Source organism: Petaurus breviceps, unplaced genomic scaffold (assembly GCF_028583685.1).
Source record: "Petaurus breviceps papuanus isolate PSGF00001 unplaced genomic scaffold, PetGlider_PUasm1.0 551, whole genome shotgun sequence".
Lineage (NCBI taxonomy): Eukaryota > Metazoa > Chordata > Mammalia > Diprotodontia > Petauridae > Petaurus > Petaurus breviceps.
In genome coordinates, this window is record NW_027186372.1 from 34,373,357 (window position 1) to 34,399,747 (window position 26,391).

Consider the following 26,391-nt stretch of genomic DNA (forward strand, 5'->3'; position numbering starts at 1 on the left):
CAAATGCCATCTGGTCCCGTTTATACCTGAACAAGGATCCCCTCTACAACATATCCAGCAAGTGCTCACTCAGACTTTGCTCGAAGAGCTCTGTAAAATGTAAAGTTCTTGAAGGAAGAGACCAGCTTGTCTTTGTATCCTCAGTTCCTGGCAAAAAGTACATGCTTAATGTTTCTTTGCAATGAATCGATGTAAACCCACACCTCCTGAGGCCTTCCCCACTTTGGGATAGCTCTCATAGAAGGGTACTTCTGATCCAGCGTCTCTCCCCATTCCTCCTAATGCTGCCTTCTGGAGGCAAGTTTAGGGAATCTGAGTCGTCTCTTCCATATGACAGACCTTCAGATACTTGATAACAGGTACCATTTCCCTTCTAAGACTTCTCTTCCCATGTATGGTGCTGGTGAAGTTGATTTTTTTTAATTCAAGTGTAAGACCTCACATTTTGCTATATTCCAAATTCTCCTGGCAGTTTCTGGCATGATCTTAAGACCCTTGACCTTCCTCTGGAAGATCTTTAGTTCATCAATATCTTTCCCAAGATCCTTCAATAACTTAATACAACATTCCAGATACAGAGTAGTAGCATTACCTCTCTAGTCTTGGGTACCAAGCATCCTCTAATGTAGCCTGAACTTGTGTTGGCTTTGGGGGCTGCCTTATCAGATTGTTGATTTATGCTGAACCTGCAATCCACTGATCCCCCCCCTCCCCAGTCTTTTTCAGATCAGCATTTCTCTAGTCATGCTTCTCACATGTTGTACTGGTGAAGGTGATTTTTAAAAATTCAACTGTAACACCTTACATTCTGCCTACTTCATCTTAATTTAACCCAACTCAAGTGATACAACAGACAGAGCACTGGGCCTGGAGTCAGGAAGACCTGAGTTCAAATCTGACCTCCAACTAAACTAGCTAGGTGACTCTGGACAAGTCACTTCACCTCTGTCTTCCTCAGTTTTCTCAACTGTAAAATGAGAATCATAAAAGCACCCACCTCTCAGGATTGTTGTGGGGATCAAATGGTGTATTTGTAAAAAGTGTTTAGCACAGTGCCTGACACATAGTGGGTGTTTAATAAATGCTTATTCCCTTCCTTTATTCTAGCCTATGCAGATGGATTTGGATCCTTACTATGGTTAGGATTCTTCCTGGTTTTGTGTCATCCTTGATTTGGACAAACAAGTCATCCATAAAAAGGTTAAACAGCACCTACTACCTAAATAGCCATATGACTAGCCTATAACCAGTCAATAAACATTTATTAAGAGTTTACTATATGCCAGGCACTGTACTAAGCAATAAGGATACAAGAGGCAAGAACAGTCCATCAAGGAGCTCACAATCTAATGGGGAGACAACAAACAAATATGTTCAAACAAGGAATATATAGGATAAATAGAAAATAATTAACAGAGATAAGACACTAGACTTAAGAGAGGTTGGGAAAGGCTTCCTGGAGAAGATGATATTTTAGTTGGGGCTTTAAGGAAACCAGGGAAGACAGTAGGTGGAGATAAGGAGGAAAAGAATTCCAGGCATGGGGGATGGCCAGAGAAAATGCCCAGAGCCAAGAGATAAAGTGTCTTGTTTGTGAGGACTATCCTGGGAAGTGCTATTATTATCTCCATTTTATAGATGAGAAAATTGAGTTAAAGGGTAAGTGACTTGCCCAGGGTTATCTAACTAGTAAGTGTCTGAGACCAGATTTGAACTCAAGTCTTCCTGTCTCCAGGCTGGGTGCTCTATATAATATGCTATCTAGCTGATCCAGTGTTATATCTTCAATATGGAGACTCTTGATGCCTTTTGTTTTCACATCACACTCATATTTTTCTGAGGGGAAAAGAAACACTCCCTTTGCACAAAGAAAAACAGTTATGCAAAAACATTAAATAACAGCAACAATATTTCATGTTATCTCGTTTGATCTTCACAAGTTAGGTGTTATTATTATCTCTGGCTTACAGATAAGGAAACTGAATCAAGGAGAGATTAAATAATTTGCCCAGGGCACATAGTTAGGGAACTGGAGGCAACTAGAGTTGTGTCTAAGACAGGATTTGAACTCAGATCTTCCTGATTACAAGTCCAGCATTCCATCTACCGCACATCTGATATGCTACACATAATCTTAGCCTCAAAAGGCCAAGAAGATATAAACACATATAATAATATATAGTATACAATATTTTGTTCTAGTGCTTTCTGTCCTTTTTGCAGCCCAGCAAATAGGAGGCAGTTAATAAATGATTATTGACCACTGATGCATTGTTCTTCTGTTTAAGTACATCGGTTATGCAAATTTTCCCATGTCTCTCTAAATTCTCTCAGGATACTTTCTTTTCTATATCTCATACAAAGGGTGGGGCAATTGATTCCAAAGACTTTCATATATTTAAAAGAAATTTTTTTAAGTTAGCAAAATGAACCAGTACATTCTAAAATATGACATTTTTGGCACTATTCTGTATTTGTGGACCTCAACCTCTGCAAAAGAGTAGAGGGGAAATTATTTCCTCATATTTCTTCTTTGGGACAATCTTATTCTTTATACTATTTTTTTTTAAGCAATCAGGGTTAAGTAACTTGCTCAAGGTTACACAGCCAGTTATTTCTGGGTGTGGTGCTCAGCATCTGAGCCCAGATTTGATCCCCAGGTCATCCCGACACTGGAGCCGGTGCTCTTACTCGCTGAGCCACCTGGCCACCCCTAAGCAATTGGGGTTCAGTAACTTGCTCAAGGTTACATGGCCAGGTGTTTCTAGGTGGGTGCTAAGTGTCTGAGCCCAGGATTTGATCTCCAGGTCATCCCGACACTGTAGCCGGTGCTCTTACTCGCTGTGCTACCTGGCCACCCCTATTCTTTATACTATTGCAACATTTAATTTCACTTGTTTTCTTTCCATTTCCATTGTTTCCACTATCATGTATATTGTTTTCCTTGTCATTTTTTATTAGCTATGTAACCTTGAGCAAGTAACTTCACTGTCTGCCTTACTTGCTTCATCTGTGAGATGAAGCTACCTCCCAGGGTTGTTCCAAGGCTAAAACAAGCTAATATTTGTAAAGTACTTTGCAAACTTTAAAGGCTAATTTAACTCTTGTTATTGTATAATAATATTCTAATACATTTCGTATGTCAAATTTTGTCTAGTCATTCTCCAATTTACAGGCACCCATTTTGTTTCTAATTCCTTGCTATTACAAAGAGTTCTGCTCAGATTTTTTTTTATATATATCAGAACGTTGCTTCTGTCTTTGACTTCTTTGAGTTATGTGATTAGTAGTGGGCCAAAGGATATGAATGGTTTAGTTCCTTTCTTAGTATAATTCCAAACTGATAACCAGAATGGTTGGACCAATTTACAGCTCCACCAATAATTTGTTAATGTTCCTGTCTTCCCAACATTTGCAAAAAAGACAAAAAAAAAATGTAACAATGTGAGGGAAAAACCTCAGAAATGCTTTAATCAACATTTCTCTTACTACTAATGATATGGAGTGTGTTTTCAAATGGTTCTTTATACTCTGCAATTCTTCTTTTGAAAACTTTGAATCAAATCAACCAACAAGTATTTATTTAGTTCTAACGTTCCAGGCATTCTGTTAGGCAATGGAGGTACAAATAAATTTTTTTTCAAAAACAGTTTTTGAACTCAAGAACTTTACCTTCTATAAACGGAATAATGTATGTGCATATAAGTAAAGTATCTGCATGGTGAATACAAAGTTATTTTTAAATTTTTATTATGAACTGAAACAGCAAGATTTCAACTTACGGGGGGTGGCTAGGTGGTGCAGTGAGTAAAGCGCCGGCCCCAGATTCAGGAGGACCTGGGTTTGGATCTGGCCTCAAACACTTAACACCCACACACACAAAAACAAACTAGCCGTGTAACCTTGGGCAAGTTACTTAACCCCAATTGCCCTAAAAAAAAAAAAAGATATCAACTTACAAAGAAAAGAAGATTGTATATCAAAGTGTGAATTTCTATTATATAATTTGTATATTAAATTTAACACAATAAAAATAAAATTTCTGCTTCTCAGTCCCCTTCTGAACTTTTTTCTGATCTCTTTTATATTTTTTTAACATTTCATTGTCACTCCTTTCTTTCTTTCCTTCTATTTCTCATCATTATTACTACTCATCAACTCCTCCCCACTCCCATTGAAACCTCTCAGGTAAACTGTCCTGGAAGGCAGGCTAAACTAGGCTGATAGTAACTGATAGGCCTCAAACCCTTAATTGAGTTAGGGGAGTGCCTACCCCAAGCACATGAAAACTTCCCCCGGCAGAATAGGTGGATGAGAACGATTTGTTCCACTAGCCGCAAAGCTGGCTGAAGCAGGTGATGTGAAGTGCTTAGAGCTTGGTCAAACATGGACAACACCAAGGTCTTTGATCCACTGTATCCTAGGCCATCACCAGTCAACGTGACTTTTGTCTTGCCCCTGGATTTTGATGATTCAGGAAGAGAGAGTGAGGCTGACAACTGTATGCAATTCTGTATCACTTAAATCCAGTTCACAACCCATCCCTACTTGCACATACAGTGTGACCACATACCTCTCTCTAACTGAAGCTCATCTCAACATCAGAGAGATGGAACTGGAACTTGAACCCAGAATTTTATTGCAGTAGTCATTCTAATAATAAAGAGTCAAATTTATAAGAATACAAGTCATTCCCCAATTGATAAATGGTCAAAGGATATGAACAGGCAGTTTTCAGAGAAAGAAATTAAAGCTATCTATAAGCACATGAAGAAATGCTCTAATTCACTATTGATTAAAGAAAGGCAAATCAAAACAACTCTGAGGTACCACATCTCACCAGTCAGATTGGCTAAGATGACAAAACAGGAAAATGACAAATGCTGGAGAGGATGTGGGCAAATTGGAACACTAATGCATTGCTGGTGGAGTTGTGAACTGATCCAGCCTTTCTGGAGAGCAATCTGGAATTATGCCCAAAGGGCTATAAATACTTTCATACCCTTTGATTCAGCAATACCACTCCTAGGGTTATATCCCAAAGAGATCATAGAAATGGGAGAAAGACCCACATGTACAAAAATGTTTATAGCAGCTCTTTTTGTGGTAGCAAAGAATTGGAAATTAAGGGGGTGCCCATCAATTGGGGAATGGCTGAACAAGTTGTGGTATATGCATGTTATGGAATACTATTGTGCCATAAGAAATGAGGAGCAGACAGTCTTCATATTTACCTGGAGAGGCTTAAAAGAACTGATGCTGAGTGAGAAGAGTAGAATCAGGAGAAATTTGTACACAATTACAGGCACAAGGTATGTGTGATGACCAACTTTGATAGACTGGACTCTTCTCAGCAATGCAGTGATATAAGTCAATCCCAAAAGACTCATGATGGAGAGAAATATGTGCATCCAGAGAAAGAACTAGAAAGAACTGAGTTTATATCCAGGTGGAAGCAAAATACCTGATCTTTTTCATTCTCTTATTTGGTTTTATGTCCTCTTTACCATTTTTCATTCCAGCTGGTACAATCCGTCCTTATAACCTGACTAATGTATAATGTGAAAGTATTTACAGATCCTATACTTGACTATAAGCTGCCATGGGCGGGGGGAGGAGAAGGAGGGGGACAAAATGAAACTCAAGGAATTGTGGAATTGAATCCTGTAAACTAAAAGGAAACAAACAAATTAATAATAAAAAAAAAAGATTAAAAAAAATAATAGCCAGGGCAGAGCCAAGATGGTGGAATAAGAGCAGAAACTTGCTTAAGCTCCCACTTCAACCACCTCCAATACCTGTAAAATATGACTCTAAACATATTTTAGAGCTACAGAACCCAAAAAAGTGACAGAGGAAAACAAATCTCCCGCTGAAGCCTGCCTTGTAGGCTGACAGGAAGGGTCTACCGCACCAGGCTGGGAGATGAGCACAGTCCACGTGAGCAGCACAGCAGACTCAGAGAGGCCCTGACCAGCAGCACAGACTGGCCAGAGCAGACTTCAAGAGAGTGAGTCACCAGCAGCTGTGGAGGTTTCCATACTTCTCAACTCATAAATGCCAAAGAGAAAGTAAAAGGTCAGTAGGGAATTCTGTTGGAACTGGGTGGAGAAGAACTGTGTTTGTCCCCTGTCCCCGGGGCCAGAGGTGACAGAGGCACCTGGCAGCTACAGAATCTGCCACGTGGGTGCCTCCAGAGCTCCTGGCCTACAAATTGTATGAGGACCAAGCAACTATTCAGAGGGTAATTGATCTTGCTGTAACTTGCTTGGATCTTGGTCAGTCTTGGGTGGTGGTCGTGAGGTGTGTGGCCAGTGTGTCAGAGCTTGTGGTGGCTGTAGAGAGCGTGCCCTCCCCACAGCCTGGCAAAGACTCTGACAAAAATTGTGACAACCCGAGCAATTTGGGACACAGCTCTCTCCACTCTAGAAGCAAAGTTCTATGGTGGAAAAGAGCTCAAAAGTCAAGAGGTTGACTGGCAAGTAGAGGAAGCACAATCAGACCATGGAATCCTTTTTTGACAAAAAGTATCAAAACATGGAACCAGAAGACAACAAAATCAAAATTCCTGCATCAAAAGCTTCCAAGAAAAATATGAATTGATCGCAGGCAATGGAGGAGCTCAAGAAGGATTTTGAAAATCAAGTAAAAAAGTGGAGGAAAAAGTGGGAAGAGAAATGAGAATGATTCAAGAAAATCATGAAAAGCTAGTCAACAGCCTGCTAAAGGAGACCCAAAAAAATACTGAAGAAAATAATACCTTAAAAAATAGACTAACTCAAATGGCAAAAGAGGCCCAAAAAGCCAAAGAGAAGAAGAACACCTTAAAAAGCCAAACTGGTCATATGGAAAAGGAATTTCAAAGGCTCACTGAAGAAAATAATTCCTTCAAAATTGGATTGGAGCAAATGGAAGCTAATGACTTTATGAGAAATCAGGATGCTATAAAACAAATCCAAACAAATGAAAAAAATAGAAGGCAATGAGAAATAATCTCATTGGAAAAATTACTGACCTGGAAAATAGATCCAGGAGAGATAATTTAAAAATTATTGGTGGGGCAGACAGGTAGCAGAGCAAGTAAGAGCACCGGCTCCAGTGTCAGGATGACATGTGGATCAAATCCGGGCTCAGACACTTTTTACCCACTCAGAAACACCTGGCTGTGTAACCTTGAGCAAGTTACTTAACCCTGATTGCTTTAAAAAAAAATTATTGGACTACCTGAAAGCCATGATCCAAAAAAAAAGCCTAGATGCCATCTTTCAGAAATTATGAAACAAAATTGCCCTGATATATTAGAACCAGAGGGCAAAATAAAAATTGAAATAATTCACTGATTGCTGCTTTAAAAAGATCCCAAAAAGAAAATTCCTAGGAATATTAATAGCCAAATTCCACAATTCCCTGGTTAAGGAGAAAATACTGCAAGCAGTCAGTAAAAAACAATTTTAGTACTGTGAAAACACAATCAGGATAACACAAGATCTAGCAGCTTCTACATTGAGGGATGGAAGGGCTTGGAATATAATACTCTGGAGGTCAAAGGAACTAGGAATAAAACCAAGAATCACATACCCAGCAAAACTGAGTATAATGCTTCAGGGGAAAATATGGTCATTCAATGAAATAGAAGGTTTTCAAGTATTCTTGAAGAAAAAACCAGAGCTGAACAGAAAATCTGACTTTCAAATACAAGAAGCAAGAGAAGCATGAGAATGTAAACAGGAAAAAGAAATCATAAGGAACTTATTAAAGTTGAACTATTTTCATTCCTATGTGAAAAAAACAATAATTGTAACTCATGAGACTTTTCCTATATATACATATATATGTATGTATAGGAGGGTATATGTGTGTATAAATATATATGTGAGTGTGTATATATATATGTGCACATGTATACATATTCAGAGGGCACAGGATGAGTTGAATATGAAGGGATGATATCTAAAAAAAAAATTAAGAGGTGAGAGAGCAATATATTGGGAGAAGGAGAAAGAGAGAAATAGAATAGGGTAAATTTTCTCATATAAAAGAGGCAAGAAAAAACTGTTACAATGGAGGGGAAGAATAGGAAGGTGAAAGGGAATGGATCAACCTTTTTTTCATTGAATTTTGTTTAAGGAGGGAATAACATACACACTCACTTGGGTATCTTACCCTATAGGAGAGTTGGGGAGAAGGGGATAAGAGGGGGGATGATAGAAGGGAGGGCAGATTGGGGGAGAAGGTAGTTAATAGCAAACACTTTTGCAAAGGGACAGGGTCAAAGTAGAAAATAGAGTAAGTGGGGGTGGGATAGGATGGAGGGAAATATAGTTAGTCTTTCACAATATAACTACTATGGAAATGTTTTGCCTAACTACATATGTACAACCCATATTGAATTGCTTGTCTTCCCAGTGGGAGTGGGTAAGGAGGGAAGAAGGGAAAGAATCTGGATATCAAAGTTTTAAAAACAAATGTTTAAAAAATTGTTTTTTACATGCAACTGGGAAATAAGATGCACGGGCACTGGGGTATAGAAATCCATCTTGCCCTACTAGAAATTTAGAGGCAGGATGAGGGAGGATATAAGAGAGAGCAGATTGGGGGAAGGGGTATTCAGTAGGCTTGCTATCTTGGGGTAGGGGAGTAGGGGAAATACGGGGAGAAAATTTTTAACTCAAAATCTTATGGAAATGAATGTTGAAAACAAAAAATAAATAAATAAATTGAAATATATATATATATATATATTAAAAGAATAGCCAACATTTATATAGTGCTTACTATGTGTCAGGCATTGAGCTAAGCTCTTTTATGAATATTCTCTCATTTGATCCTCACAGCAACCCTGGGAGGTAGGTACTATTATTATCTCCTTTTTATAGATTAGGAAACTGAGGCAAACTGAGGCTAGGTGACTTACCCAGGGTCACACAACTGAGGCCAGATTTGAACTCAGCTCTTCCTGACTCCCAGCCCAGCTCTCTATACACCACCTCACTGCAATCTTGTTGCCTCTTTAACAAGTTGTGAACGTTACCCAGAGGCTTGTTTCCCCATCTTCGTACACACTTGTCCTTTATAGTCTGCCCATGAGACCAGAAACTTGGGAAAATTAGTCTTTTCTGGCACTCTGGACATAGACAGATTTGTCTGTATTCAGAGCTTGGATACGAGTAAAGCAAAAGTCACAGATACATTCTCCAACAACAGCCTGAACAACAACTGAACCTCAGTCACACAAATGGAATCCTAACTCTCCCCTGCCTTGAGCTTGGCCAACAATTTTACAAAAATGCACGTCATTAGTCACAAAGGAAAGAGAATAGATAGAAGATTGGAAGACCACTTGTGTTATTGTGGGCATTTGTTTCTGTGTATTAACCAATGTGGTAGAGCAGAAACTGCACTGACTGTGGGGTGAGAGGATCTCTGGCATTTATTCCCTGCAAAATCTTGGGCAAGTTACTTAAATTTTCTGAGCCTCAGGTATCTCATCTATAAAATGAGGGGGTTGGATTAGACAGCCTCTGAGGTTCCTTCCCAGCTCAGAAGTTCTGTGATTTATATTCTGATTTCCAGTCATCTATCTATCAATATCTGGACAACAGGACAATAAATACACTTAAAAATTTTACTGATGTTCGTTTCTTTTTCTTACATCACTATTACTATTATTACTAACTCCACATGCGCACACAATAAAGTCCCCAATGACAGCATACACAGTCAGGCCAGACAAATCAACACATTGACTATGTCTAAAAACCTGCCTCGTTACATGCTGCCATGAGACATTGGATCGTGAGCTCCTTGACAGCAGACACTGTCTTTTACTTTTCTTTGTATTTCTGACACTTAGCACAGTGTCTAGCACTTAACAATGCTCAATAAGTGCTTATTTACTTATTGACTAATCCTATGGCAGGAAAAATATTTCACCAGTCTTCTGAATTCATCACTGCATTGATCAGAGTTATGAAGTGAGTGTTGTTTTCACAATAGGCACCATCTTCATCCACTTAGTTTTCCCCAGGTGGATGGTTAAGCCAAACACTCCTGAATCGTTATCTATCCCATTAGGAGGCTCTATAACATCCTGGGTATTGATGCCCAAGTTGCCAAGGTTTTTTTCCCCACTCTTTCTTCTCTACTTCTCTTGAATACACCCTCTTCTTTTCACTCACACCTTAATCATCCTAGTTCAATCCCTTAGCACCTCTCACTTGGACTAGGCCTCCCAGGTGGTCTGCCTGCTTCTAGGTTCTCACCTCTCCAATGTATTTTCCATATAGCTTTCTCCACCCACCTGCCAAATTTATGTTCCTAAAACAGTCACTGACCAAGTTACTCCCCTATGGAAGAACCTTTATTGGCTCCCTATAGCCTCTGGAACAAAATACAAACTATTCTACTGTATTCATGATTTAAATCCCTTCACAGTCTGACTCCAGTCTGTATTTCCAGCTATCCACACATTCTCTTTCTCCAATCTAGTCAAACCGATCAATCAACTATTCCTAGTACAGGATGTTGCTTCTCTTGCCTCTCTGCCATGCATCCCCGTGCTTGCATTAGTCTCTCCTCTTACCACCACCTAGGAAAATCTTTAACTCTCTTCAAGACTTAGCTCAAGCCCCATTTCCTTTAACAAATCTTTATTGGTGCTCACAGTTGGTTTTTCCCCTGACCCCAACCTTCTCCCAATCTCTTTGTATTTATTTTGTACACATCCTATATTTACTTCTCTGTGAACATGTTGTATCCCATAAACCTCCTGAGGTCAAGGACTCTCTAGCTCCTTTATTTGTATTTCCAGGCTCTGGAACATAAAAAGCAATTAATAAATTCTGGTGATTGGTTGATTGATGTATGGATTGAAGCAATTAGCACAAAGATATCTGCAAACAGGCATAAGCTGGAAGATTTCACAATATGAAAGAAGCCTCTCTTTAACTTCTGCTGAATCTCCTTACAATGACCAATATCTTCAGCAAATACATTTCTTTCTGTAAGGATGGGAATGTCACAAAGTTCTCTGGCCCCGTTTTCTCAGGGCCTACCCAGCTCCATCTCCCCTCAGGCTTGGTGAGGGAACAGGGTATCTCTTCTCTATGGTCACCTGCTGGAGTTCCCACCAGCTGTTTTTCCCTCACTTTTAGGAAACAGTGATTAGTAACCCAGTCCCATTTAACCACTTAACATCAATTAACTTTTACAAAGGGATATTTACTTCAAAGATATAGCAAGAACAAAGCACATTTACTATCCAAATAGCTGGAGGCATATTCTTCTCTATGCCACATCAGCCTAAACTTAATTTAGTTCCTACAGTGCCCCAAGCTCACGTACCAAGGCAGGATCTCTTCCAGATGAGGACTCATTTCAGCTTTTTCTGGTGTGTGTCCAGAAGGTCACTTTGGAAGATTGCTCCTTGCCTCTCTGGTCATTGAAGAGAAGCTGGCTGAAACATTTGGCCTGGGCTCCAAGTCCTGGAATCCTACAGCTTGTACTCCTTACCTTTCAAAACTCTCAAAGTCAGACCCCACTTCTTTCACCTGACATCCTGAATGAAGGAATAAACCAAGATGCCCCCGAATCAAGTGAGGCAAAGATATTGTAACTGAACCTAAAGCTAACAGGTCTTTTTATTTTTATTGATATTTTCTGTTTCTTACATCATGTGGTATCACATGTTTTCCTCCCCCTCTCAGTCATCCTCTCTGAAAATGAAAATCATCATTCCTTTCACAGTCATCCAATATGATAAATAGTATGTTGAGAGAGAGAGAGAGAGAGAGAGAGAGAGAGAGAGAGAGAGAGAGAGAGACATGCACAATGTGTAACATCTGTAGACCTCCCACCTGCGTGAAGAAATAGGTTAGAGGAGTCTTCTCATTTCTCTTTGAGTCCCACTTGATCATTACAATTCTGTTATTTACTTTTTGGTGTGTCATTCTTAACATTTAAATTGTTGTGGTTACTGTGTATACTGTTTTCTTGGCTTTGCTTACTTCAATTTGCATCAATTCACATAGATCTTTCTAGGCATCTTCTCTACTTATCATACATACCTTTTCTTTTTTAAATATTATTTTTTCCTCCAATTACATGTAAATACAATTTTAACATTCTTTTTAATAAAAATTTTGAGTTCCAAATTCTTTCCCTCCCTCTCTTCTCTCCTCCCTCTCTGAAACAGTAAGCAATCTGATTTAGGTTATACATGTACAATCATGTAAAACATATTTCCATATTAGTCATTTTGACACACATAATTTCTTATAGCACAGTAATATTCCATTATATTCATATACCATGACTTGTTTAGCCATTCCCCAGTTGATGGGTATCTACTCTGTTTGAATTCTTAGCTATTACAAAAAAATTCTGCTATAAATATTTTGGAGCATATGGGAACTTTTTTCTTATTGATGGTTTCCCTGTAATGGAGTCTCTTGTTCAAAGAGTATGGACATACAGTCACTTCATTTCCATAATTCCAATTTGCTTTCCAAAATGCTTTCACAGCTCTGCCAACAATGTATGAGTGTGCCTATCTCCCCACAACTCCTCTACCATTGACTGTTGACATTTTTTGTCATTTTTACCAATTTTCAGGATGTGAGGCAAAATGTCAGAGTTGTTTTGATTTATATTTCTCTAATTATTAGTGAGTTGGAGAATTTTTTATGTGATTGTGAATACTTTTGAGTTCTTCTTTTGAGAACTGTTTGTTCATATCCTTTGATGACAGTCTTTTTAAATGCTGTAGCCAAACAGCCTCCTCTTCCACACATGGTTATTTGATCTCAAACAGTTACAGGATGTCTAAAACGCTCTAGTCTCTCCAAGGTACTTGTCCCTTATATGACATAAGGATTCTTCTGAGATTTTTCCTGGGAACAGGGCAGAGAGATCCTATGGAAAGCACTGTGTACATGCACCAGAAGCCTACTACACAAAGATAAAAAATTATATAGTCCATTTCCTCAAGGAGATTATGTTCTACTAGGGAGTGGAGAACAGAGAAAGAGAACAGTATTGTCTTAAATTTTTATAGTGAAAACTGAATATATACTTCTTTGAATTTCTTTTTTTTATAGAAAATGTGATTTTATTAGTTCTTTAATGTACTGATTTACATAGTTTTTTTCAAAAAGCTTTATTAACTTCTGATTTACATCATTCATTTCCGCCAAATTTTGAGTTACAAATTTTCTCCCTGTTTTTCCCCTACCCCCCGCCCCAAAATAGCAGTCCCACAGGATATCCCTTCCTCCAATCTGCTCTCTCCCATATTTTCTCCCATACCCTTTTCAACTTTTCCAGTGGATCTCTATGCCCCAGTGCCTGTATATCTTATTTCCCAATTACATGTAAAATAGTATTAATAATAGTATATATATAAAAATATTTCAATATTTGATTTTAAAACTTTGAATTCCAGAGTCATTCCCTTCCTCCCTTGTCACCCACCCTTACTGGGAAGATAAGCAGTTCAGTATAGGTTGTACATGTGTGGCTAATGCAAAACAATAACATAGTAGATATATTGTAAAAGACTGACTATATTTCCCTCCCTCCTATCCCACCTCCCACTTGTTCTGTTCTCTATTTTGATCCCATCCCTTTTCAAAAGTGAGTGCTTCCAACTTCCTTTCCCCACCCCAGCCCTCCCTTCCATCATCCCCCCTCTCATCCCCTTCCCCTCTACTCTCCTGGAGGGTGAGATACCCTATTTAGTGTGTATTCCATTCCCTCCCCAAGCCAAATTCAATGAGAATAAGGTTGATCCATTCCTTTTTGCCTTCCTATTCTTCCCCTCCATTGTAACCGTTTTCCCTTGCCTCTTCTGTATGAGATAGTTTACCCCATTCTGTCTTTCCCCATCTCCTCTCATTATATTCCTCTCTCACCTCTTAATTTCATCTTTTAAGTATCATCCCTTCCTGTTAAATTGGTCCTGTGCCTTCTATCTATGTATACCTGTAAGTATATATACACACATTCACATATGTATTCATATGCCCATATACTCTCATAAATAGACATATATATATATATATAATTTTTTTTCTATTTCTATTTCCTTCAACTACTGAGAAAAGTTCCATAAGTTACAATTACTGTTTTTCCATGTAGGAATGTTAATAGTTCAACTTTGATAAATTCCTTATGATTTCTTTTCCCTGTTTACCTTCTCATGCTTCTCTTGCTTCTTGTATCTGAATGTCAAATTTTCTATTCAACTCTGGTTTTTTCAGCCAGAATGCTTGAAAGTCCTCTATTCCACTGAATGACCATATTTTCCCCTGAAACATGATGCTCAGTTTTGCTGGGTAGGTGACCCTTGGTTTTAATCCCAGCTCCTTTGAACTCTGGAATATCATATTCCAAGCCCTTCGATCCCTCAGTGTAGAAGCTGGCAGATCCTGGGTTATCCTGATTGTGTTTCCACAATATGCAAATTGTTTCTTCCTGGCTGCTTGTAATATTCTCTTCTTAATCTGGGAATTCTGGAACCTGGTTATAATATTCCTGGGAGTTTTCTTTTTGGGATCTTTTTCAGGAGGTGATAGGTAGATTCTTTCAGCCTCTATTTTCCCTCTGGTTCTAAAACATCAGGGCAGTTTTCTTTGAGAACTTCCTGGAGGATGATTTCTAGGTTCTTACTTTGATCATGGCTTTCAGGTAGTCCAATAATTTTTAAATTATCTCTCCTGGACCTATTTTCCAGGTCAGTGGTTTTTCCCATGAGATATTTCACAATGCCTTCTATTCTTTCATTTTTTGGATCTGTTTAACAGCATCTTGATTTCTCATAAAGTCATTAGCGTCCATTTGCTCTAATCTAATTCTGAAGCAATGGTTCTCATTGAGCTTTTGAGATTATTTTTCCATTTGGCAAATTCAGCTTTTTAAGGTGTTCTTCTCCTCATTGCCTTTTTGAGCCTCTTTTGCCATTTGAGTTAGTCTGTTTTTTGGGGTGTTATTTTCCTCAGTCAGGCTGTTGACTCTCATTTCATAATTTTCTGGCATTGTTTTCATTTCTCTTCCCTATTTTTCTTCCACTTCTCTCATCTGCTTCTTATGGTCCTCTATGGCCTGTAACCAGCTCATATTTTCCTTTGAAGCTTTTGGTGCAGGAGTTCTGACTTCACTGTCTTCCTCCTGTTCCATGCTTTGCTCCTTTTTGTCCCCAAAATAGGAGTGTAATGTTGGAATCTTCTGTCTGCTTTGTTTCCTTTGCCTGGTCACGTCGCCCCTCAGTCATTTGACCTCTGGGCTTTTTGCCACAGTAGGACTCTGCCACCAGACAGGGGAGCTTTCATCCCAAACGCTGGGGTTTTCTCAGCTGCCGGAGGTATTAGATGGGTGCCCTCTCTGAGGTCTCCACACACTCTGGCAAGCTGGACACACACCCTAGCACCTCCACCCTAGACTGCAATCCAGATCCAAGCAGGTTAAAGCAAGAGCGATTACCCCTCAGACTGGTGCTTGGTCCCCCTACACTCTGCAGGCCAGGAGCTGAAGCTGCCACGTGGCACTGGCTGGCTGTGGGTGTCTCAGCTGGAAACGGCCACAGCTGCTGCTGATCTGGGGTCTCTCCTGCCAGTGGCTGGTCAGTCCCACCCTGGGGCTAAGGCCTCGGGGTGGGGCTGGGCTCGGCTCCTGAGCACCTGTGCTAGCCGATTCCTGCTGGCCTGCCAGGCTGTCCTCAGCTGGAGGTTAGCTTCTCTGTGTCATTTTCTGGGTACTGCAGCTCCAAAGTTTGTTTAGAGTCCCCTTTTTACATGGATTGGGGAAGGTGGAAGCCAGAGCAGTGGGGAGGTCCTGCTTCTACTCCACCATCTTGGCTCTGCGCCCCCCCCTTTGAATTTATTTCAATAAGATAGTTTAGGTGCTTTTTTTTTTCACATATCCCCAATTCTACAGAATTCAAAACGCTAGTGTTAAAAATCTTTGTGTTCTATTGTTTTTTATCCATGTTAAAAGCTTCCAGCAAAGCACTGGAGTAACTGAATATAAATTGCGTTTGTAAATAATAACAGATTTGATGTGATGCATAAAAACCTACTTCTAGACATGCTTATTAGAAATAGGACTCCTTTTTATTTTATGCATTAATATAGTAGTTAAAGATATTGGGGGTGGCCCCCAGGGAATCATACAACATGCAAACTGGCCCTGATCATGCTAACCCAATAAATTGGTTTAGTCCTCTTGATTCTACAGCCACAATTTCTCATACCTGGCCCCTCATTTCTATTCCTACTGCTCTCACCTCAGTTTAGGTCCTCATTACTTCTTTTCTCACCTACTATACTTGCCTCCTAACCAGTCATTCTACCTCTAGTCTTCAACTCTATCTTTCCCATCTTTCCCATAGACATCACCCTGACACATGAATCTTGTCATATCACCTGCACCCTACTGCCCCCAGGGATTCTATATTTCCTAAAGGATCATCAGTTTAGTATTGGAAAGGTCAAACTCCTTAACCTAAAATTTAAATTCCTTTATAATCAGGCCATACTCTACTTTTCCAGCCTCATTTTATGAGGCAGCTAAATGACAATGGGTGGAGTCAGGAAGACCTGAGCCCAAATGTAGCCTCAGATATTTACTTAAGTTGCATAACCTCTGTCTGCTTCAGTTTCCTCAATGATAAAATGGGAATACTAATAGCACCTACCTCCTAGGGTTGTTGTCAGGATTAAATTAGATAATAATTGTAAAAGCTCAGTATCTGACCCATAATAGGTGCTTCAAAAATGATTGTTCCTTTCTTTCCTTATCTTTCCTCTTTACCTACTATCTATCTGAGCAAACTAGACTTCTCTCCATCGCTGTTTCATCCCTGGTGCCATCCTTTATTTATGATTTTCCGTATCTTTGCCTTTTGGAATTCTCTGCAACCAGCACTAGGTCAGTAGTAAAATCAGAGGAGAGAAGGGGCATATACTCTGACAGCAGAATTGCCTGGACTTGGCAACAGTTTGGCTATAGCACAGGGTGAGAGTGAGAAGCTGAAGATGACAGATTGGGAAGATGGCAGTACCCTTGGTAGTAAGAGGAAAACTGGGAAGATGAAAGGTTTTTTTTCTGGTAAATAATAAGTTTAGTTTTGAATGTACTGAGTTTAAGACATCAACAGGATATCCATTTCAAGATGTCCAATTGGAAGTTGGAGAGACAGGGGGCCAAGAGAGAAGTTTGGGCTAGATAAATAGATCTAGGAATTGTAAGCATAGAGATTATAGTTGAAAAGTTGAATCCATGGGAGCTAATGAGATCATCAATTAAAATAGTAGAAAGGGAAAAGAAAAGATGGTGTAGGACGTAGCCTTGGGGGAATACTCATGATTTGTTAGTATAACTTGAAAGAAGATCCAGCAAAAGAAACTAAGAAGACAAAGTCTGATAGGCAGGAGGAGAGAGAGAGAGAGAGAGAGAGAGAGAGAGAGAGAGAGAGAGAGAGAGAGAGAGAGAGAGAGTATCAAGGAGAAGAGGGTCATCAAAAATGTCAAAGGCTATAGAGAGATCAAGAAGGATGAGGATTGAGAAAGGGCCACTAGATTAAGAGATCGTTGGTGACTTTGGAGAGAGTGGTTTCAAATGAATAATATGTTTGCAAAGTAGACTACAGAGATTTAAGAAGAGACTGTGAGGAAGAAGGGCAGAGGTACTTACAAATGTCCAAAAGGAGTCTAGCCGGAAAAGGGAAGAGAGATAGGAGACTATGGCCATTGGGGATGGATAACTCAAATGAGGACTTTCTGAAGATAGGGGAGACAGGGGTGTATCTGTAGATTGTAGGAAAGAAATCAATAGGAAAAGATTTAAGATTAGTGAGAGAATAGGAATGATAGAGGGAGCAATATGCTGGAGAAGAAGGGATGGAATGTGATTACATCAAAAAAGGATTAGACTTGGCAATGAGAAGGGCAAGACCTTCATGTGAGATGGGCAAAAGAGAAGTGGCAGCATCTAAGTGATGTGAAATGAGGAGAGGGTATCAGGGAATTCTCGGCTAATGGCCTCCATTTTTTTCAGTGAGGTATAAGATAAGATTCTCACTGAGAGAATGGGGTTTGAGAAGAAATGGAAAGGTTTGGAAAAGGTATGTGGAGAGTGGGATAGTGAATCAATTAGCGATGTATAAAAAGTTTGCCTCACTTGCAGTGAGTATCTAATTGAGATTATATATTGTAAATTTGCACTGGACCCAGTCAACATGGCTTCATGATTCTTATCAAGTCTGTTCGGCAACACATGAATGAATAGGAATGAAGACATCAGATGATAGGATTAATCAAAGTTTAAGGCTTGCTAGGGCAAATCAGAGAAAAGGACAGTTGGAGCTGAACTATAGTTGTTATCCATTCCATGTTAAGGGGAGTTAGGGGCACGATGCCCAGGTGATCTGGGAAATTCATGTAAAAAATTTTGTCCCTCCCTTTGTACCAGAAAAGAAGTCTAAATTATTATGGTATTAAAAGATAAAATATGTCAGTATTATGCAATACTATATACATATATATGTATATATATATATATACACACACACACACATATATATATATGTGTCATGCATTTCTGAGTTTCTAAACTTTTTGTGTGTCATCTGCTGGCCTTTGTGTGTTGTCTGCAGCTTCTGTAAAACTCCAAAAAATTCCCATTTAATTTCTTACACTGACCCACAATATATGGAAACCACAATGAGGAAAGTCCAGACATGGAAGGGATAACTGTAGTTCAGCAAAGGTGAATGAAAACTGGGAAGGGAGGAGAATGTAATTAGTGCTGGGGTGATTGTGGCCTGGGAAAGAACTGAGTGGTTGAGGGATTGGAGGTCACCAAAAAAGTCACAGCAAAGACAAAAAGCAGGGTGTAGAGGCAAAGGGAGAAGTGGCATGACAACAGGTTGTGATCAGATAAGGGAGTTTCTGAGTTCATAAATGTGGAAATGGAACACTTATGGGTGATGGCAAGAACAAGAACATGACCCTCTCTGTTTACCTGATTCAGGGTAAAGAAGTAAATCACAGCAAAGACCTAAGTTGCAGAACTGGGAGATTAGAGTGTTTGAGGGAGTATTAATACGTATGTTGAAGTCCCCTAATATGAGGGCAAGAACTGGGAAGGAGGAGAGAAAGCATGAGCCAGGCAGGGGCCTCATTTGGGAGAATATCCTCGTGGTCAGTATATAACAGCCACCAGAATCTTGACTGGTTGGTAAATATGGATTGAGAAGAGGTTACTTAGAATTGGTGCCAGAGCTTGTAAGAAGCAATGGGGAACAAAGAGAATTCCGACTCCATGACCTTGATGCAATGGCTTATACATAGTAAGTAGTATGAAGTGTTTGTTAAATTTGAATTCTTGAAGGAGGGCAAGGGAAGGACATTTAGCATTTATTCTCCCTTTCTCCTTGAGAAAGAAAAAAGTTGTTTATACATACTATTCACCTTCATTCACTTTTCAGTCCTTCGAAATCAAGCTTTTGTCATCACTCAACTGAAAGTGCTGTCTCCAAAGTACCAATCTCAATCTTAATTGCTGAAACTGATGGAAATTAGGACTTCTCAATCCTAATATTTCTTGACCTATCTGTAATATTTGACACTACTGACCACCTTTTCCCCTGGATATTCTCTTCTCCCTAAGTTTTTTTTTTTTTTGGTATATTTTTTTTGGAGGGGGGAAGGTAGGGCAATTGGGGTTAAGTGACTTGCCCAAGGTCATACAGCTAGTAAGTGTTAAGTGTCTGAAGCCGAATTTGAACTCAGGTCCTCCTGACTCCAGGGCTGTGCTCTATTCATGGTGCCACCTAGCTGCCCCACTATGATTTCTCAAAGATTGTTGTCCAGCAATCACATTAACAGTCATTTCAATCCTTCTTACCTTGGGATGGAATATATCCAGGCTAAGTCACTTGAATTCACTGTGGGCAGCTAGGTGCTTTCTCATCATCTCTTCACACACCTTAGGTTCCAATGCCCTCAAAACCAGCTTTGTTCCATTTTTTACATTCTTTTTTTTTTTATATAAGCAATTGGGGTTAAGTAACTTGCTCAAGGTTATGTGGCCAGTTATTTTGTGTGGGTGCCGAGTATCTGAGGCTGGAACCAATCCTGGGTCTCCATTTTTTGCATTCTAAAGATCATGCTCCTTAGTAGGAAAAGTAGAAATGAAATAGGTGTTTATGGCACTACTTATTTTCTATCCTCCTTTAATTCCTAGATGAAGAGACAGAAATAACACAGAAGAAGCCATTGGAGTTAAAGAATGTGGGTTAGCAGGGACCTCAGGAGCATCTTTCCTAACCTATACCTGAACAGGAGTCCCCTTTACAATGTCCTTCATCAAGTCTTGGAAAATATTTCAGTGTCAGGAAGGTCCCTATGTCATGAGGCATTGTCAGAGAGCTGAACGTTAGGAAGCTCTTCTTACATGAACTGAAATTTGCCTCCCTGGAATTCCCTAATTCTCTCTCTGTTTTTTTTTAAGGTTATATAATGTATTCTAATAAATAGACTTATAAGATTTTAGGTCTTAAACCTTTCAAGGTCATTACAGATCATTTAGTCTGACCTCCTTATTTTACACTGAAGCCCAGAGAGGGTAAGTAATGTCTCTTAATCATCTTATCTTTGTTGTTCTTTATCTCCTTAGATAGATGTTATTGAACAATATCAAGAAGTTGGCATTTTGTTGTTCTGTATGTGTCAAGTCTGCTTTACTGGTGTGAGGATAAGGGAAAAGACTAAAGCCAGAGTCCCCAGGTAGGGAACTGGGATCAAGTGATATATCTGAAAGCTTTGCCTGGCACATCTCCAGTCTTGTGCGCCTGCCATAGCCTTGCTCTACAGTTTGACAGTATTCTCAATGGAGTAGATGACAGCTCAACTTAGCTCAGTAACTTTACTACTTATCTCCCCTGTCTTCTCCCTTTTTTGCCTCAAGAGTTGTCTTGGGGGCGGCTAGGTGGCACAGTGAATAGAGAACCAGCCCATGACCATGGCCAAGTCACTTAACCCCAATTTCCCTCCAAAAAGCAAACAAACAAAAAAACCTAACCCCCCCCCCAAAAAAAAAAAAACAAAAAAAAAGAGTTGTCTTGATGGTCATTCAGAGAGTGGGAGAGTTATTCTAACTATGTTTATAAAGGATTGGCTGCACTAATGGAATAAGTGTGTATCCTGTAAAACAGACTACTTTGAGTGAAAACACTCATTTTATTTTTGGAAGGAGGAAGTCAGGGCAATTGTGGTTAAGTGACTTGCTCAAGGTCACATGGCTAGTAAGTGTTAAGTATCTGAGGCCTGATTTGAGCTCAGGTCCCCCTGATTCCAGGGCCGGTGCTCTATTCACTGCACCACCTAGCCTCTCTGAAAACACTCATTTTAGAAGCAGGGGAGGAGAAGAGAAGGGACATTTATATGGTGCCTACAATGTGCCAGACATTTTTCAAATATTATCTCATTTGATCCTGACAACAACCTTGTGAGGTAGGTGCTGTTATTACCCCCATTTTATAGATGAGGAAACTGAGGCAAATAGAAGTTCAGTGACTTGCCCAGGATCCCAAAGCTAGGGTCTGAGGTCAAATTTGAACTCAGTTCTTTCTTACTCCAGGCCCAGCTTTCTTTCCATTGTGCCATCTAGTGGTCATGAATGTGTTTTAGGAAAGGCTTCTTGATGAAGATGGTGTCTAAGCTGCATCTTAAATCAATTAATCAATAAATATTTATTAAGCACCTTTGTTCATCTAACTCGTCATGACTCCATTTGGGTTTTCTTGGCAAAGATACTGGAGTGGTTTGCCATTTTCTTCTCCAGATCATGTGACAGATAGGAACTGAGGCAAACAGGGTTAAGTGACTTGCCCAGAGTCAGACAGCTGGTTTCTGAGGCTGGGTTTGAATTCATGACGATGAGTCTTCCTAATTCCAAGCCCAGTGTTCCATCTACTTTGTAACCTAGCTCCCTCTTATTAAGTGCCTACTATTTGCCAGTCAGCCTGTTAGGCACTGGGCATATAAAGAAAGGCAAAAAAGATAGTCTCTACCCTCAGGGAGCTCCCAATCTAATCAGGGAGACAATAAACAAATAAGTATGTATGTACAAACAAGCTATATTTAGGATAAATTGGAATTAATAGAGGGAAGGAATTGGGATTAAGAGGGGTTGAGAAAGGTTTCTTGTGGGCGAAGGGATTTTAGCTGGGACATAAAGGAATCCAGGAAAGTTAATCATTAGAGAAGAGGAAAGAGAGCATTGTAGGCTGGGGAAATGGCCAGAGAGAATGCCCTGGAAGTTTGAGGAGTAAATTGTTTGTAAAATACAGGAGGCTGGGGTCATTGGATTGAACAGTACCTGTCTGAGAGTAAGGTATTAAGAATAGAAAGGTTGGAAGGGCTAGGTTATAAAGGGTTTTGAACCCCAATTAAGTGATTTTGTGTTTAACGCTAAAGGCAATAGGGAGCCATTGGAGAGTACTGAATGGTGGTGATGGTGGTGGTATGGGGTGTGTGTGTGTGTGTGTGTGTGTGTGTGTGTGTGTGTGTGTCTGAGATAGCCGGACTTTCTTTTTAGGAAAATAACTTTATGGGATGAATGGAGAATGGATTGGAGTGGGGAGAGACTTGAGGAAGGCAGACCCACCAGCAAGCTCTTGCTATGGTGCAGGTGTGGGGTGATGAATGCCTGCACTAGAGTGGTGGCAGTATCTGAGGAAAGGGCTCGTGGGGAATACTGAGAGATGCTGCAAAGGTGAAGTTGGCAGGCATCGGCAACAGATTGGATATTAGGGGGTGAGAGATAGCGAAAAATTGAGGATGATTCCTAGGTTGAGATGGTGATGTCCTCTACAGTAATAGGGAAAATAGCAGGGCTGGGGATGGGGATCATTTAGGGGAAAGAATGAGTTCCATTTTGGACAGACTGAGTTTAAGATGTCTACTGGACATCCTCCGATTCAAGATGCCTGAAAGGAGTTGGAAATGCAAAAGGGAGCTGAGCAATGGGGCAGGATAGGAAGATTTGAGAATCATCAGCATAGAGATGGTAATTAAATCCATGACAGCTGGTGAGTTCACCAAGTGAAGTAGTAAAGAGAAAGAAAAGAGGGCCCAGGACAAACCTTCAAGGACACCTTAAGTTAGAGGGCACAATACAGAAGATTCAGCAAATGATAAAGAGGAGGAGCAGTTGGAAAAACAGGAGAGCCAAGAAGGAGAGTTTCTCAGAAACCTAGAGAAAAGAGCGTATCAAGGAGGAGAAAATGATAACAGTGTCAAAGACTTCAAAGATGCCAAGGACAATGAGGACTGAGAAAAGATCATTGGATTTGGCAACTAAGAAATCCTTAGCAACTTTGGAGAGAGCAGTTTCAGTGGAATAAGGTCAGAAGCTGGATTGTAAGGGGTTAAGAGAGTGAGAGGAGAGAAAGTGGAGGCACCTATTGTAGATGGCCTTTTCCAGGAATTTGGCTACAAAGGGAAAAAAGGATATAGAATAACAGTTAGCAGGGATGGAAGTCACAAGTGAGGGGCTTTTTTGGATGTGGAAAACAGAGGCATGCTTGTAGGCAGTAGGGAATGAGCCAGTGAACCAGAAGAAATTGAAAATAACTGAGAATGGGGATGAGAGCAGGGTAATCTGTTGGGGTAAACAAGATGGAATGGGATTACTTGTACAAGTAGAAGGGTTAACCTTGGTAAGGAGTAAGGCCACTACTTCATGAAGGAGTAAAGGAGAAAAAAGTGACAGAAGGCATCTGAGTATATGAGGTGAGGAAGAGGAAAGAGGGAGATCATATCAAATAGCCTCTGTTTTTTTCTGTGAAATGTGAGGCAAGGTTCTCAGCTGAGAGAAGGGGAGGAATAGTTATTGGAGGTTTGAGGAAGGATGGAAGAGCTGCAGGGCAGAGGAGGATAGTGAGTTGCTAAGGCAGGTATAGTAGGATTGCCTAGCAGCAGGGGAGTGATGTGGTTAGACTTGTGCCTCACCTTGAGCTCTACCAATTTTGCAGCTGTGTGGACGACAGATTAGAGAGGGGAGACCTCTAAAGGGGAGAGTCCGGGATTAGGGAGTTAATGCAATAACCAGGTGATGAAGACCTTAACTAGTGTGTGTAAGTGAAGAAGGGATAAGTATAAAAGATGTGAAGCTGGTGGAGGTAAGACCTGGCAGCCAGTTGGATATAGAGACCGAGGGAAAATGAAGAATTTTAAGGATAACTCAGAAGTTGTACACTTGGGAAACTGTGGAAGGATGGGATGGGTGGTGAGGCCCTCAACAGAAGCAGGGAAATTAAAAGATGAGACTAGTATACAAGTGGAGTAGTAGAACTCAGTTTGTAGCATACTAAGTTTGAAAGTCCTGGTGATGCCAGCAGTCAGATGGAAATATGGGATTGAAGTTTGGGGGAAAGGTTGCAGCTGGAGATAAAGAGTTGCAAGTCTTAAACAGAGGTGACAGTTGAAACCACAAGGGAAGAGAGGAGGGAGTAGAAAGAAAAGAGGGCAGAGGACAGAGCCTTAGGGAATGTCCTTATTTAAGAGTGGGAAAATGATAAAGAGACAACAAAAGCTCCTCATTGTGCATTAGGGGAGCCAAGAGCTGCAGCAGGAACCCAGTTTCTTATCCTGGTCAATCACACTGACAGACTCTGGGATCACAAGGCCCCACAGCCATTACATCCAGTGGCCCTTTCTCAGAGATTAATGAGGCTGAAGACTAAGGGACAAAGGTGCCATAGAAATGGTTAATAAAGCCAGGGGCCACTGAAAGTCTAAAAAAAGAAGGAAGGAGGGGTTTCAGCTAATGGGGAAGGAGGTAAAGGCAAAGGGCCTGGGACAGAGCAGAGATGAAGAAAGGGCTGGGAGAGTAGAATTGACATTGGCTGGGGCGGGAAGAGGGGGGAAATGGGAAGGATTAAAAAGAGAGAAGAGAATGATAACCGTCCTTTCTTGGAATTGTGTGATTCTAGATGAGGGACCAAGGGCATTATGGTTAGACAATCCTGGGGCAGAAAGGAAACATCCTTTTCAAATAGGGCCCCAGGATGTGAGTTCCCAGTCTCCCTCATAGACTTGAGTGCGACTCTGAAAAGCTCCTTAGGGAACACCCAATCGATGATCTGGGATACCTTTATTTTAGAACTGAGGTCAAAAGAGGATTAATAATTCGTCCCACTTTACAGAACAAGAATTACAATTTAGATCTTCTGACATCACTCCCCCCCCCCCAAGCTCTTCCCACTACAGCAGAGAATATTCACTAGATCTGATGCTCAGTAAATGTTCACTGACTTGAGGTAATGTCTGTAAAGTGCTTAGCATGGTGCCCAGCACCTAGTAGGTGCTTAATAAATGATTATTGTTTGATTACCGATGATTATTCCCCTTTCCCCCTCCCTCTAACGTTGCTCCCGGACTTTCACTTCAGTGGCTATTTACAAGCGTCCTCTTTAATCCCTTTTTTGGCCCAGACGTGTGATTTCATTGGTATAGGGAAGGCTCCATAAGACAACCCCCTCTACCAATACAGATAGATGCTGCTCTGAAACGCATAGTTAAGTCACAATCTTGCCTCTGACTTTTATTGCCTGTGTGACCTTGGGCAACTAATTTCTCTGCTCTGGGCTTCAAGTGACCACCTCTGCAAAATGAGCATAATAAGAAAAAAAATACATTTCATAGGTTTGCTGCTAAGAAATTGTTTTATGGACATTAAGAAACTATACAGAAGAGATATTTTTGTTAGCTATAATAATCATAAATTTTCCCCCTATTTAGGTTTCAAAGATACTAGTTCCCCTCTGCTTGGCGGGGAGCGGGGGAAGATGTACGGAGGAACTAGTTTCGGCATGGAGGCGGCCATCTTGGAAAGGTATATCGACGTCTTCCTTTGGAGGCTGCCATTTTGGGACACGCCTCTTCCTCTTCCCCTACAACGTTATAAAACAAGATCTCCAAATTATTTAAATTTCACCTCTTCCCGACGTCCAGCAAACGATTCGTGTCCTTTTAGAGCGTAGGTTTTACTTTTATCTTCAGGAAATGCGAGGAATTCAGTTCTTCCATTCACTTCCTGCTCTCCGAGGTATAACTTCCGGGTAATCGCAGGTGACCCAGGACCCCGTGACCGTCTGTTTTCCCTTTCCGGTGTTGGCGGCCCAAGCGGAGGAGCAGGTAAGGGGCTGCGGCCTCACCACCATCGGGCCCCATCCTTTGACTAGGAGCCTTGGGCGGGCCCGGGAATCTCTCTGGAGAGAAGCTGGGACTGTGCGCTTTCATCGTCGCTGCTTTTTCTTGGGAAGGAGGGCGGGGGGTCCCGGGACAGGCCGGGAAGGGGGGGTTGGGGCCCGGGAAGGAGCGCCACTAA

The 26,391-nt window shown here is 40.6% G+C and overlaps 2 protein-coding genes across 10 annotated transcripts in view; one reads left to right on the forward strand and one right to left on the reverse strand.

Moving 5' to 3' along the window:
* RPS14 (ribosomal protein S14) overlaps window positions 1–26,391 on the forward strand; it is a 195,631-nt gene that overhangs the window by 164,541 nt on the left and 4,699 nt on the right. For both annotated transcript variants that reach the window (XM_069102618.1, XM_069102619.1), the window contains one exon: window positions 26,165–26,198. The gene's annotated coding sequence lies outside the window, so the exon portion shown is untranslated. Of the gene's footprint in view, window positions 1–26,164; window positions 26,199–26,391 lie in introns of those variants that run through there.
* HNRNPH1 (heterogeneous nuclear ribonucleoprotein H1) overlaps window positions 1–26,391 on the reverse strand; it is a 329,511-nt gene that overhangs the window by 130,227 nt on the left and 172,893 nt on the right. The gene's annotated exons all lie outside the window — the stretch shown is intronic.